Below are 14,732 nucleotides of genomic sequence, written 5' to 3'. Positions count from 1 at the left end.
GACAGGGGAGGGTCCCCAGTGAAACCCCACCTTTGAGCTGAAAAGCCTGAAACCTGCTGCCCAAAGTTAGAACTTCTATCCCTGTTTTCCCACTCTCTCCTGATTGCTTCTTTCTGAATAATGTACTTTTACCAATAGAACATTGCCTTTTCCAAAACTACCTATGGCTCACCCTGCCCCACATCCTGTGCCTATAAAGACCCCAGACTCAGTCAGTAGAAGAGAGAAAAGTGGCTTGACTGTAGAGAGGCAACTTGACTTTAGAGGGATGGCTGGATTTTGGAAGAGAGACAGCTTGACTTCAGGGAAAGATTACCTGCTCATCCCATCCCCTGTCCAGCTCCCATCTCTGCTGAGAGACATTTCCATTGCTAAATAAAATTCTCCACTTCCACTATCCTTCAAGTGTCTGTGTGACCTCATTCTTCTTGGACTCTGGACAAGAGCTTGGGACCCACCCAAGGCAGGTACCCCCCAGAGGTTTTCACACTGGCCCTTTTCCCTCGCTGGTGGAGGGCAGCCTCCCCATGTGATGACGCAAGGGGCCCACCGAGCTGATAACACACCACTGTCCATGGACAGTGGAGCTAAGAGAGCATTGTAACATGTCTGGGGCTTCAGGTGTCACAGGCACCCCCACCTGGGTGCTGCCTCAGGGCTCACATGGAGCTTGCTTCTGCCAATGCCCAAAGCAGTCCCCTGGATCCTATAGTGGCTCACTCATGTGCTTCCTCCCGCAAGTGGTTGAGCACGGTGGGCCAAGTAAATGAGGCACCCCCATTGCAAGTCTGACAAAGAAGTCTAGAAAAATCTTGCATCCCTATAGGGCATTCAAAATCACAAGCAAATTCTGTCTTGGGTAGAGTGATACAAACAACAGATTATCCAAAGATAAAAGCTCTAAACAAAGATTCCATTTCATAGTAACATAAACATAATTTCAGTACATAAAATGTATTAAGATGGCTTTTAAAAATTAATTTTAAAATTTTAATTCAGAATTATACATGAACCATTTTTAAAAATTTAATTTAGCTAGTTGTAGTGTTCAAGTCATTCTATAAAAAAGTTGTATGTAAGACTGCATGTTCCATTAGTGTGTAAATGTGCAAATGTGAGAATTTGTCAAAACTCAGTTCTTGGAAATACATATTAAGGTAAGAATAAAGATCAGATTAATAAGCTCACCACAAATTGCTTTCTTTTGTATTTTCTGTTTTATTGAAAATATAATGATGATAAATGCATTTTGTCATATTAAAAAAAAACTCCAATGCTTAGTGGCAAAAACAATCATCACATATTTGTCTTTGATTCTGTAGTTCAGCTGGGTAATGGTCCCAGTCTGCGCTCATGTAACTAATCTTTATATCCAACTGGTGGAATGGCTAAGAGGAAATGGGGGGACAGGTGGGCCCCCTCTCTGAGTGTCCTCTCACCCTCCAAGAGTCTTGCCTGGGCTTGTTCACATGGTTTGGGACACGTTCTCAGTAGCAAAAGAAGTTAGGCCCTGCATGCAAGCACTTTTCATTTATTATTGTCCCATTAAAAAGAGAATGTCACATGGCAATGAAAAAGTCAGTGCAGGATTGGGCGATTATCCAAAAGCATATGTACAAGGAAGTACATTTTGGGCACTAATTTGCAAACAATCTCTTTCAGTAGACATGTTTTATGTGGGTGAGATTCTAATAAATACATAGAGAAACAGATAAAAAGGCAGAAGTTATTTTAGTATAAACAGACTTCATGGTGGGAAGTCTTTCCTTCAAGCTCTGAAGGGCAATACTTCTATCTTCATATTATTTTCTTTTCATATTTACATCTAAATTTTTTTCAATGTGATAAAATCTATAGATTTAGTTTTGACTGACATTATCCTTAACCACATCAAAATAAAATTAATTCCTTTATCAAATGACAAAAAGACTGATAATTAACATGTACATTCATATTTTCTTTGCTTTCTTATGAATCTTAAAGTAATTAATATTGATATGAAATAATCAAAATTAGTATACAACTTTTAGTTGTTATTTAGGCAATCACTATTCCTGAACATACTGATCTCCCTAATTTGGTTATCTTTGAATCTATTTTTGAGCCAAACAAATCTAAGCAAAAGAAGAGGCTAACAAATCTATCATTTGAATTGGATATAACCACTACCAATGAATATTCTATTGTTCTGGAGAAAATCCTGGGTTTCTTTTCAGTCATATTTATTGTTGATGCTGCTGCTAATCCTTGCTTAAGGATACAGTATTATGAAATATATAAATTCCATAAATGCAACTACAAGTGCCAGAATAAATGAAGTAATGAAAGAAAGTAAGTTTGGGGTATGTGGCCCATTTCCATTTGTAACCACCTCAAAATTTCAAAGACACAGCTGCCAGGCCAACAGTAATAAATATCATGGCCTACTCTACAAATAATGTGGATGATATGGCGCCATATGAGTTGATTGCTGGGATCCAATCAGAATCTCTTAATTAATGTGAGAAAGTTTTTGCTTGGGTGATGTGTACAGCATTGTTTTTCAAGTTGAGCTTAGTTGAGGCTTGAGGGCTGGCATATAGAGTGAATGTAAAATTCCATTCCAAAGTATTCAATTATTTGAGGAAAATATTCGAGCAATGTATGAGGTATAATCCTGGCTGAAAGCCTGCAGTATTAAAACAAGATTACATTCTTAACTAACTAGTGTTAAATCCATAATTTCATCTATAACTTCTCTTGGGAAACTTCTAATTTTAAGATATGTAGTTCAAAAAAATAAATAATATTTAGCTTCAAAATAGATTTAACATAAATTTAATGGACTCACTAAAAGTTTCCTCTGGGGCTTGTAAATGATAGCACTGTTTTGTCTCATTTCCACATCATATATTACAGGAATATAAAAATGTTAAGGTTTACAAAGTACTTTTTCATTTGCTTTTCACATAACTGTGTGATCTATAGGAGCTGAGAAAACTAATTGTGGCTGAAAGAAGTTAGATTACTTTCCAAATTTATTCAGATAAATATTAACTTAATAAAGTTTAGAATTAAACTCCGATATTTTCCAAAATATCAATATTATATTTTATGGTAGCTTGCACAAAAGTAATTTTAAAAGACTTTATAAAAACAAATCCACATACTTGCCATAAAAATATAACACTTTAAAGGGCGTTAGATATTTATTTTATTCTTCCTCTTAAGTTAACTCTTGATGCCTTTCTGTGCACATTGAAGTCCAGAATGGAGTGTAGAGAGATCTGAAATTTTCTCTTTCATTTTGTTCATAAAAAGTGAAATAATAGTTTACCATCATTTTATTTTATAGAATGTTTATATGAGGAAAAAGACCCTAAACTGCCTTAATTTAGAACTTACCTGTATATGCATATTAGAACACTAATAAAAATGTTTTGAATCTCAAGAAGTTTGGACACAAATGCAGTCAAACTTTTGATTTTTAATTTTTTAAGATAAAGAGTAAACATTTTCACAAGAATGTTGTATAAATTACACTTCTGAAAGTTCGGTACAAATTTATATACTAGTAATTGAACAAACCAGGTGAAATTAAGCAGGTAAGAAGATCAAATATTCTTACATGTAAAACAAACAGAATAAATAAGCCTAGATTTTTCTGTTGCCTCTGTCTGAATGCTTTAAAAACATTTCCTAAGAGTTAGAATACAACAGATATAAAAAGCTGTGCCTTTTTACCAGGTCTCATTAGTTTTCCTACTAAAGCTATAGCACATTCTCACTCAGTTTCAAAGAAGGACTAGGTTCCATTACTGCACAGTTCACAATGTATATTTTCGAATATGCCAGTGACCTACAAGTATTCTATATTCCAATAAAATTACCATATTAGTAAATTTTTTACCTCAAAGTAAAATTACTTGTAATTTCATTTTGAATTTATTCTCTTAATAATCTCAAAACAAAAAATAACAGGAAAAGTTTAAACATAGGATTCATATTTATTATCACCATTTGTTTACTATTCTAGGTACTTTAAGAGTTTTCCTGTTCATTTTACATCCCCTGCCAATTTTGACATTTATAATGTGAATTCAAGATCCATACAAAAAAATGCAAAGTTATGAAACATTTTTAAGTGAAATCAGGAGAAAATTTTATGCCTTTGTTCTATCAAAGGGTTAATTTTTTTTTTTTTTTTTTTTTTTTTTTTTGAGACAGAGTCTCATTTGTCGCCCAGGCTGGAGTGCGGTAGCACAATTTTGGCTCACTGCAAGCTATGCCACCCGGGTTCACGCCATTCTCCTGCCTCAGCCTCCTGAGTAGCTGGGGCTACAGGCACCCGCCACCATGCCCTGCTAACTTTTTGTATTTTTAGTAGAGACGGGGTTTCACAGTGTTAGCCAGGATGCTCTCGATCTCCTGACCTCGTGATCTGCCCGCCTCAGCCTCCCAAAATGCTGGGATTACAGGCGTGAGCCACTATGCCTGGCCCAAAGGGTTAATTTTTAAAGGATCAAAAAATAGATGAGAAAAAAGTTAATAATTTCTGTGTAGCAATAAATACAAAAAATGCAAAGAGATACAATGCATACTGGTTCAACAAATGTGTAATTAACAAAGGATTACTCTCCAGAACATATGAAAACCTCCCACAAATTAGTAAGAAAAAGATAAATAACTCAGCATACTAATTGGCAATATGCACAAACGGGCATTTTGATGAATAGCTCTTAATTCTATAAAAGGAGTTTAACCTCTTTTGTAATCAGGGAAATTCCAATTAAAGCCACAATGAGATACCATTTTACACCCACCAGATTGGCAAAAATTAACAAGTCCCAAAACATGAAGTTTTGGCAAGGATGTAGAATAACGGGAACTCATACAAACCCGAGAGACTCTACACTAGTGGGAATATTTTTAAAAGCAATTTGGCATTATCTAATGAAGCTGAGAATGTGAAGACCCAACAAGTCAGAAATCTCCTGAGAGAATTATATATAGAAACATTGACCTATGTTTGCCAGTAGTTACATAACAAATATTGAATGCTTATAACAGTGGCACTGTGTATACTGGCAAAACAAATGAGACACACGAACAAACAAAAGTACCAAAAAAAGAATCATAATAATTACAGGGAGAAAAATAAATTAACATATTGTGTTACATTCTCATAATACAAAACTTTTCTGTAGTAAAAAAGGGTGAACTGTAGCTACTAGAGAAATTACATAAATTAAATCTGAAAATCCTTGTGTTAGTTAATATAAAAGCAAGTTGCAAATGGAGTAGAGAAATGAAGACCAAAAATTTCAGTTTTATTAGCAATGTATACTTTGGGAAAGAGACAAACAGCAGAAAAGAGAAGATGAATTTGAGGAGAAACTCAGAAATATTGCTGATGTTTTAGTTACCAGGGTTGTTGATAAGCATTAGAGTATTTGTTGTAATTTTTAACAGCTTATACATATAAATATTGACATTCATTTATGCTTTTAGAACTTAAGAAAAATTAAGACTGCCTTTAAATAGGTGTTCTAATAGTTTCTCGACACACTGTAATGATTGATCTTGACCGATCCACTTGTTGGTACACTCTGGTGGGAGATCACCTACTATAAAAGAGTAAAAGGACGCTTCATTATTAGCAATAGTAAAACGGAAGTCACATTTTTAATTTCAGTGTCTTTTCTCTATCACCTGAGCATATCAGTTTGGATTCAGTCTGGAAAGCAGAAGGCATTCTGTATATTTTGAGTAGGAAGAGATATGATACAGTGAAGTAAAGGCACTCACAACTGTTGGAAATACTGGGGAAGTGAAGGCGATCTGTCACCAAACATCATATTTATGAGTAGCTACAAAGTGGATGATTCTCAGTAATATTCTCAGAAAGCATTGGCAGAGGCCCAGAAAGAATAAAACATGAATATTACCGGGCTACACTAGCAAACATTTTGTACATTCTGCGATGATTCTCAAGTTTTCCAGATGGTTCTGATGCAGGATATTTGAAGTTAAATCTTAAAAAACTCTGTGGTAGATTATTGTAACCACAGAACCAGCCTAATCTGACTCAACTTTGTGTAATAAAATGGTGAGTTTTCAGTTGCCATGGATTCCCTAAATTGCAAGTTATGCAATCTGAGCATGTCCAGATTATCTAAGCCTGCAAGCATGGGTGGAACCTAAGTGCTCAGACCAAGAAATGGGGGACTGAATTAATAAGTGGACATCTCATGTCATGATATATGATCCAATCAGATCAAGCCCTGGCATCATTTCATGGCACAATCCAGTCCGATCACGCCTCACAGCATTTCTCATTGCCAGATCCAATCAGATCATTACCCTCTGCCTATAAAATTTGCCCCAGCCCCCAGCACTGGGAGACATATTTGTGTTGCCTCTTGTCTCCTTGCCAATCAACTTGCAATAAAGCTTTTATTTTCTCAAAAGCTGGTGCCATGGTATTGATTTCTATGCTCATCAGGCAGTGAGCCCATTGCTTGCCTGGTAACATGAATATTTGATTACCCTCTTGATCCCTTCTTAGATATAAAACAATAATCACATAAATATTAATGCATTGCCTTCAACAGTAGCACTCATTAGGAATATCTCAGTGGAAACAAATGTTTGTGGTCAGCTGACAATGCCTCAATTATAAGCAGCTGCCTTTATATAAAGTCTCCCATTATTCTTACCATCCCCCACTATGGTTGACAATCAAAGATTAAGCAGAATTATTTCTGCTTCCTGACTTAACAGATTTTCCACAGAATGGCCCTAGCCTAGACCCTTCTAGGCCTATATGCAACTCAATTTAGCTACTGGATTTAAGAATTGTTCAAACACATGTTCATAAATAATTTAAGCTATTAAGAAAACAAAATGTTAAGACTTGGCTCTAGAGACCCAATATTTATTGCTGTGTGGCGACTTCCCCAGATACTGTGGTTCTAATTATTACCTTTTAGAAATACAGAAACTTGCTAACTTGAGATTTTAGAACCAGCTGCACGTAAAGCCATACTGAAGGCACACGGACTAATGTGTCTGCGAATTCACAGAATATCCATGTGATTCCCAGGCTAATAGTATCTTTCTTATATTGAAGAATGCCAGTCACATTTCAGTGAATTTACCCTTCTACCTCATTAAGTAATAGCTTTAGCTCAGTTAATTGATTAACATATTCCACTTATTAAAAAATAAACTGTTAAGATTCATTGTAACAAATAGACGGAGAGAATTCTGTGGGACACTGACACCTAATTTTTCTCTAAGCCTATCAACATAGTTAATTTTTTCTAGCTTGAATTCTTATAAAAATGTGAGGAGAGGAATATGAATATTTATATGTGTTTTGGCTTATCAAAATAAAGTTTACAAATTTCTAAAAAAGCTGTGTTCAACTTATATTTCAAAAGATGTTTGTTACTTAATTGATCCATGTAAAACAGACCGTCTTAATAACCCTAGCTTCCAAATGGTCATGAACTTTCTTAAGTTCTCATAGCTTTTAAGGAGCAGAGCTTTCTATTTTCACCTCTAGACATACAACAGAATACCTGGGACGCTTCATTAGAGATAACTTCTCTGCCATCTCTCTCCCATTTATCCCTGCCCCACTCTGGGGATATGAGCAGTCTCTCTGTCCAGGAAAGCTTCTCAAACCAAGAGATCTTTGCTTAGAAATCATATAGTGATACCCCCATAATGCAGCTGTGTAAAATCCCAAGCCAGACCCAGAAACTTCTGTTTTCCACAGTCCTGTGCAAATTCATGCCCACCTTCTTAATTTTGGCAGCTTAAAAACGGAACCGTGCATCTGATGATTTCTTACTTGGATGGGATTATTTCCTGTACTCCCTTCCCTGGTATCACCTCTGTGATCCATGCCCTAACCTGTAAACCTTGACCGCACATCACCCCTTACTCCCTCTGCCCCTGTGAACACACACTCCAACCTCCCTAAACTCCGCCCCTGAACATTCCTTTGTCTATTTCTTGGCTGGCCACCAGTTTGGTCTGATCTCCAGGGCTGAGTTTCTTGGCTTGATTTGCCTGGTGGTTGTATTAAATCTACTATTGATATGGTAGAGAGCAGTATTCTGAGAAATTTCATTTACTGTTTGACACCTAATACATTAACATTACTTTTTAGAGCATACATTATGCGTGCTTCTGAAGAGGCAGTGTGGTTGACTGATTAAACACAGAGAAAGAACCTCGAGTTAGACTGTCGAAGTTCAAACTCCAACTCTTTTGCTTTCTAGCTGTGTATCCTTGAGCAAGCTTCTTTATCTCTCTATATAGCCGTTTCTTCATCTGTGAAAATAAAATGGTAGAAATCACACAATTGTTAAGCTGATTAACAGTAGTTAATATATATAAAACATTTTGAACTCTTGTTGGCACAGGATAAGTGCTAAATATTTTACTATGATTCAAAACACTAGGTTGGTGCACTGATTTCACCACATATTTTATTCATTACTTACAACTGCAATATATTCTTTTGCAGATGATATCAAGTATGTTTCTTCATAGCAATAGCTAAATTCAGTTATCCCAAGAAATACCCATATACATTCTCTGGCAAGTGTACACATATAATGTGTGACTTATGGAGAATTTTAGAAGACTTTAACATGTCCACTTTGGACATAAAGAAAAACCTGCATAATAGCAACAACTTAAGGTTGTGTTTTCAACAAAGAAAGAAGTGCACAGGGTAGTACTTTGCCTTTGGCAGTGGTGAGGAAATCAGGCTACTTGAGGTGTTCAAGATGAGAAATGGCTGGAGATGGGAGAGGTTTGCATGATAGTCTAGATTTAATCTTATGTAAAAGAAAAGGGCAGTAGGATTGTACTATGCATAATTATGCACAGTCCTATAATTGAGCCTGGTTTGCATTGTAGGAATATTTATCAGACAGCAGTGTGAGGATAGCCAGTGTCCTTGGGACCATGTAAGAGGCAATGGTGGCCAGAAATCTGGCAGGGTAGGAGACTGAGAGGAGGAATAATAAAGAGGTGCAATTCATATACTTAGTGACTATTTGAATGGAGAAAAGGAGAAGGCTATACCAGAAGTTTCACAAGGGTTACTAAATACATTTTATTGCCTTTTATTATAATGGATAATGTAGGAGAAAAAAATCAGTTTTACTGCAAAGTAGTTGATTATAGATTTAGACAGGCTGAGTAGGAATTGGTTGTGATAGTCCTTGTTTTAGAAATCCAAGAGTTTTTAAACTATTCTTGTACTAAGCAGAAAATTATTAGATGGCAAAGCAGAGAGAGCTGATTGCACTTATAGAAGGGGTTCTGGGCAGTATTGAAGTGCCAGTTCAGAGCTGGAGTTTGGGAATTTGCGGCGTTGTCGATTGTCACCATTTTCTGATGTCCTAAACCAGTCCTGAGTAGCCTAGGTCTTGGAACAAAAAGGTGGAATAGTTGGCTTTACCCAACCATAGAGGACTTAAAAACAGATTAGTCAGACACACAGAGGGAAAGCAGTCAGGATTAGTGGTGGCAGTGTCATTATAGTATAAAGTCATAAGATGTAGCCAAGAGGCACATAGCAGGAAGCAAGGCTGAAAGAGGATTGGCAATTTATTCTGTGAATGTGGGGGGAACAGAAACAAGCATCTAGTTAAGCGCAAGAAGGGGATGTAATGAAAATAAGAATGTGGAAGAAGAAGATGTATTCCAATATGGTATGTTGAGGATTAAGACTTTAGAAGTGGAGAAGTTTCAGATTTTAGGTGATACGCAGGCCCACAGAGTAACCATAAGGATGCATCATTACAGTGAAGAGGAAGAGAAGGTCCTTGTCACTGAAGAGTAAATAGCTCTGCAGGGCTACTGCTCTGAGCTGTGCTCTAAGAGATTTGCTGGAAGAAGAAATCTGAACTGCGGAAGGCTGAGATACTTTGTAGCTGTTTGAAGACCTGAGAGGGAAAGGGGACTACATAACACATGGGCAGTTTCTGTGTGGGCCTTAGAGGTAGCAGATAAGGAGTAAGCCAGGCCTAGACCAATCGGGCATTCTTTTAATATACAAGCTATAGCAGATAGCTAAGTTGAGACCTAGCAGGTGTGTAGGAAGAGAGACATACAGACTCCTTGATACATTGAAAAAATGCCAGCTAGCTATATAGGTCTAAACCGATCACTGGAATTGTCATCTAATCCAGCTCACAACTGAAAATAAAGGAGGCAGGTGAGGCCACGTCAGATTGAGGCAAACAAAAAAGCCTTGAGCTGGTATTTCCAGAGATCACAGTTGCGTAGACGGCTTTTTGCAACCACTGGTGGCCTTTGATGGTGTTGCGTGCCTTTTCTACAGTAGTTTCCTTCTCCCGCACTTTTGTTGTGACAAACGCACTTGGAGTCAGGAGAGAAATTCTATTCCACCTGAGCCCCAAAGAATTCACTATTTCAGTTCCAAATTCTTTGAGATTTTCTTAGCAAACAGCACTATAGCCATCAGATCTACTTGGAATCAAAGCCTAAATATAGAATTGATCATCTGATTCTGATAATTATTTCCTCACACTAATTATGGCATCCCAGCAATGTGATGACTGACTGCAAGAGTGCCTTAGAAGCACGATCAATGTAGTCACTGGGTGTCAAAGATGCTGGACAACTCTTCCAAGGAAGCTGTGCCAGGGAATGTGGGGCTTAGGAACAACCTAGGAGGAGCCATTGCCAGGGTCCCTGAAAGAGAAAGGAAATTAGTTGAGGAGGTAGCACGATATGGGCAGTATGATGGTACCTATGTCATTGTATCCATGAGAAGATGGACTCAGTGTATCTGAAAATGATGCTTTGATAGTGTGTTGTAATGCATCTTCCTTTTCCATAGTGTTTCAGGTCATCTTTTAGAGATAAAGGGTTCCAGTCCTCATTATCTATTGGTGATATTGGTGATAATTGATCATATACCTTTTAATAAGAAATAACAGCATTATCTTTCTTATCTTTTAAATTCTTTCTGTTGGGAAAAATAAAATCTCTTTCAGCTTTCCTTCAATTTTTGAAAATTTTCCTCAAACAATCCACTAGCTTTTGATGATGCATTTGATGATTCTAAATGCATGATTTAAGGTTTCTAGTATTATTTTGAGGCTATTTCACATATTGGTTAAAAGCAAGGGCTCTGGTCTCAGATTGTCTGGAGTTATACATCTCAGCTCTATCACTTCTAGTTACACAATGGGTCACTTACTTGGACTTTTTTGGGTTTCAGCTACCTCTGAAATAGAGTTTGTAATAATATCTAATATGTAGGATTATTGTTAAGACCAAATGTAAAACATTAAAAATAGTTCTTGATAATGGTAAACAGTCAACAAATGTTTCCTATTACCATTTAGAAAGATATTTCCATATATGAAGCATATGCATTATCACAAAAATGATTTTCAAGTGGCCATGCTTTCTATTCACTAATTGCTGCTATTTTACATCAGATTAAATGGAGTGCTAACATTTTATCAATAAATTTATTATTATAGAAATTCTCTCAATTTGTGATTTTAAAATTTTTACAATTACTGTTTATCTAAATTCTCCATTTATATTTTCTAAAAAAAGTTAAGATTTGAAGCTAAATCCCTTTGAAACGGAGTTAGGCAGGAAGTTGGAATTAACTTTAAATAGGGTGAATATACTTCTCAATCTTCATAAACCAAGATTTTCTCTGCTTTTTATTAAAAGCCACAGGAAAACATTTCTCCTTAAGGGTATCAGAGCTTTTGGCCAGCAAAGGGCTCAATGATTATTGTGAAAACAAAAGACACAATAAAAACTGTTGAAATCCAGAGCAAAGTTTAATGTCTGGTAGTTACACATAAATACATATCTCTGCTTTTTCATAAATCCTCTCACAGAAATGGGAAGATTAATTTTTATGAGTTAGAAATAAATTTGAGGGTATTTTTTGAAAGATTGAAAGGGGATTTCCAGATCCCAATGTAATTTCAGGAGATAACTATTAAGAGGGTGCATGAATGGAAAAGCATCAAAGAAATTGATGTTATGCAAAGCAACAACTAGATAAGACAATCCCAAGGGATGGATTTATAAATAAGACACTAAAGCCAACAAAGTTAGCCCATCTGACAGAAATGCATTCTGGAGTTAGGCGATTATTAGGATTATTAGCCATTACATTTATTATAAATCAATTTATTTTTATAAAAAGTTTTTGTTTCAGATCATAACTTCCTTTACTAATAGACATTCTTGCTCTATCATCACTGGGTGCAACATTTTAAATTTTGCAAATTTGTATTGTCAAAGAAAGTAGGGATGTGGCTATAGGCAGGACAGTGATGCTTGTTCATTCATTCAACCAATATTTATTAAACACCTAAAACATACCAGGTGTGCTCCTGGCACATTATTTGTTTGCATATATTTAAATTTTTAATAGACATATGGAGAAGACAAAGATGATAAAATGACTTACACATTTTCATGATAATTTGCTCATTAAGTAATTTGACCTAAAAACTAAACATCAAAATATTTTAATCAAAAGTTGAGGGAGTAGATAAATATATTAAGGATATGTTCATACTCTAATAGGCAACTGTGGCATGGATGAAGATATTGAATTCTATTTCTTATTTTTATAATTAATCATGTGACCAAGAAGAGATCAAAAGAAAGATAATACGACAATAGTAAAAACGCTAGGTGTATTATTTCTTCTTTAAATCAACTTGATTGAGGTATGAATAAGATAAAAAGAAATATACCTATTTCAAATGGATAGTGTGATGAGATTAAAGAAATGCATACACCTGTGGTCTCACAAGTATAATCAAGACATAGAACATTATCATCACCTCCGAAAGGTTTGTTTGGCACCTTTTTAGTCAATCACTTCTCAGAACACTTTGCTGTAGATAAACACTAATCTGCTTTCTGTCCCTAAAGATTAAACCTGCCTTTCATAGAATTGATAATTACTTCTTGCATGTGTACAGTAATTAACAAAAGATAAGACATTATAAAATTGAAGTATGTTGATGTGGTTAGGCTTCATGTCCCCACCCAAATCCCATCTTGAAATGCAATCCACATGCATCGAGGGAGAGATGGAATTGATTAATGAGAGCAGTTTCCCCCATGTTGTTCTCACGATAGTGAATTCTCAGGAGATCTGATGGTTTTATAAATGGTAGCTTTTCCTGCGCTCTCACACACTTCTCTCTCCTTCTGCCTTGTGAAGAGCTGCCATCCGTCATGATTTTAAGTTTCCTGAGACTTCTCCAGCCATGCAGAACTGTGAGTCAATTAAAGTTCTTTCCTTTATAAATTACCCAATTTGGGGTATTTCTTTATAGCAGTGTGAAAATGAACTAATACACATATTATTTTGAAAACGTGATCAAGAATTCCAAGCTCATTACAAAATGGTTTCATCATAGACGCAGCACTATAATCATGAAGGATGGTCAGTGGCTTCCTTTAGGGTATCAGATCTACTGGAAAGGCCCATGTCATTCCTCTCTCTGTGTGATTGGTCCAAGTTTAGCCATGCAAAATAAAGAGTGACAGAATCATAGAATAATAAAACAAGAGGCATGTAAGCCAACAGATTCAAAGTGTAGACAAAGAAGCTGAAGTCTATATTGCTAAAGACTTTATCCAGGATCACTCAGCTAGTGAGAAGAAAAAGTTAAAGAGGAGACTGGCTTCAGTAAAAGATCATAACTGACTTAACAGGAGGATATGAACTGATAATTCATATCATGGAGAGTCAATTAAACATTTGTTTTAGTCAACTCCAGGAAAGTGGTTTTTATATATTTCTAATATTATCCTGTTCAAAAATGTTTCCTTTCTAATCTCATTGTAGCCATTTAAGTAAAATTAAAATGTTTTTGCCTGCTTAGCTGACATAATGGTAATAATCGCAACAATGCTGTCATTATAGTTTGATCCTTTAATCTTCCACACAGCTTGTAAATAACCCAAGTCTGGCTAGGGTTTATTGATTATCATATTGCCGTTATAAAACTAGGAGCAGGAGCCAACTTTGATTGATTTCAATAAACATTTGATAATAACACTAACCCCAACCTTGGAGCATTTGAAACAAGAAAGCACGTCCACGTGCGTTGTTTCAAAATATTACCTCTTTTTTTCCAAGATGAGAAAATTAATGCCAGAAATTGATGATTGCTTTTCCTGAAATCACAGAGGTAACGTGAAGTAAGAGGAGACTAGAACCTTATTGCTACTTTTGGTCTAGGACTTGGATCAAGGTTACTGTAGAAGCTTTTTCATTACCCACTGACCATCACTGTCAGCAGTATCTCTCTGTGTCTCTTCCAACTATTTCCCTACCCATTAGCCACCCAGCTTTCTCTTCTCACAAACCTGTGTGGTGACGATTAAGTTAAATGGATTTAAATAATAAGAATTCATGAGGCCAGGCACAGTGGCTCAAACTCATAATCCCTGCACTTTGGGAGGCCAAGATGGGAGGATCATTTGATGCCAGGAGTTTGAAGCTGCAGTGAACTATGGTTGCACTGCTGTACTCCAGCCTGGGAGACACAGCAAAATCCTGTCTCAACAAATATATACAAAACAAAATAAAAGAACACAAGAGTTTATGACTATCAGACCAATTTTCTGATCACAAAAATGTGTTCTTTGTACTTCTATTAACAGGCCTTTGAGACTAATTCTTAACCAAATATGGC

Source organism: Pan troglodytes, chromosome 22, assembly GCF_028858775.2.
Source record: "Pan troglodytes isolate AG18354 chromosome 22, NHGRI_mPanTro3-v2.0_pri, whole genome shotgun sequence".
Classification (NCBI taxonomy): Eukaryota; Metazoa; Chordata; class Mammalia; order Primates; family Hominidae; genus Pan; species Pan troglodytes.
The sequence above is the reverse complement of the archived record's forward strand: the minus strand, read 5'-3'. Positions refer to the sequence as shown.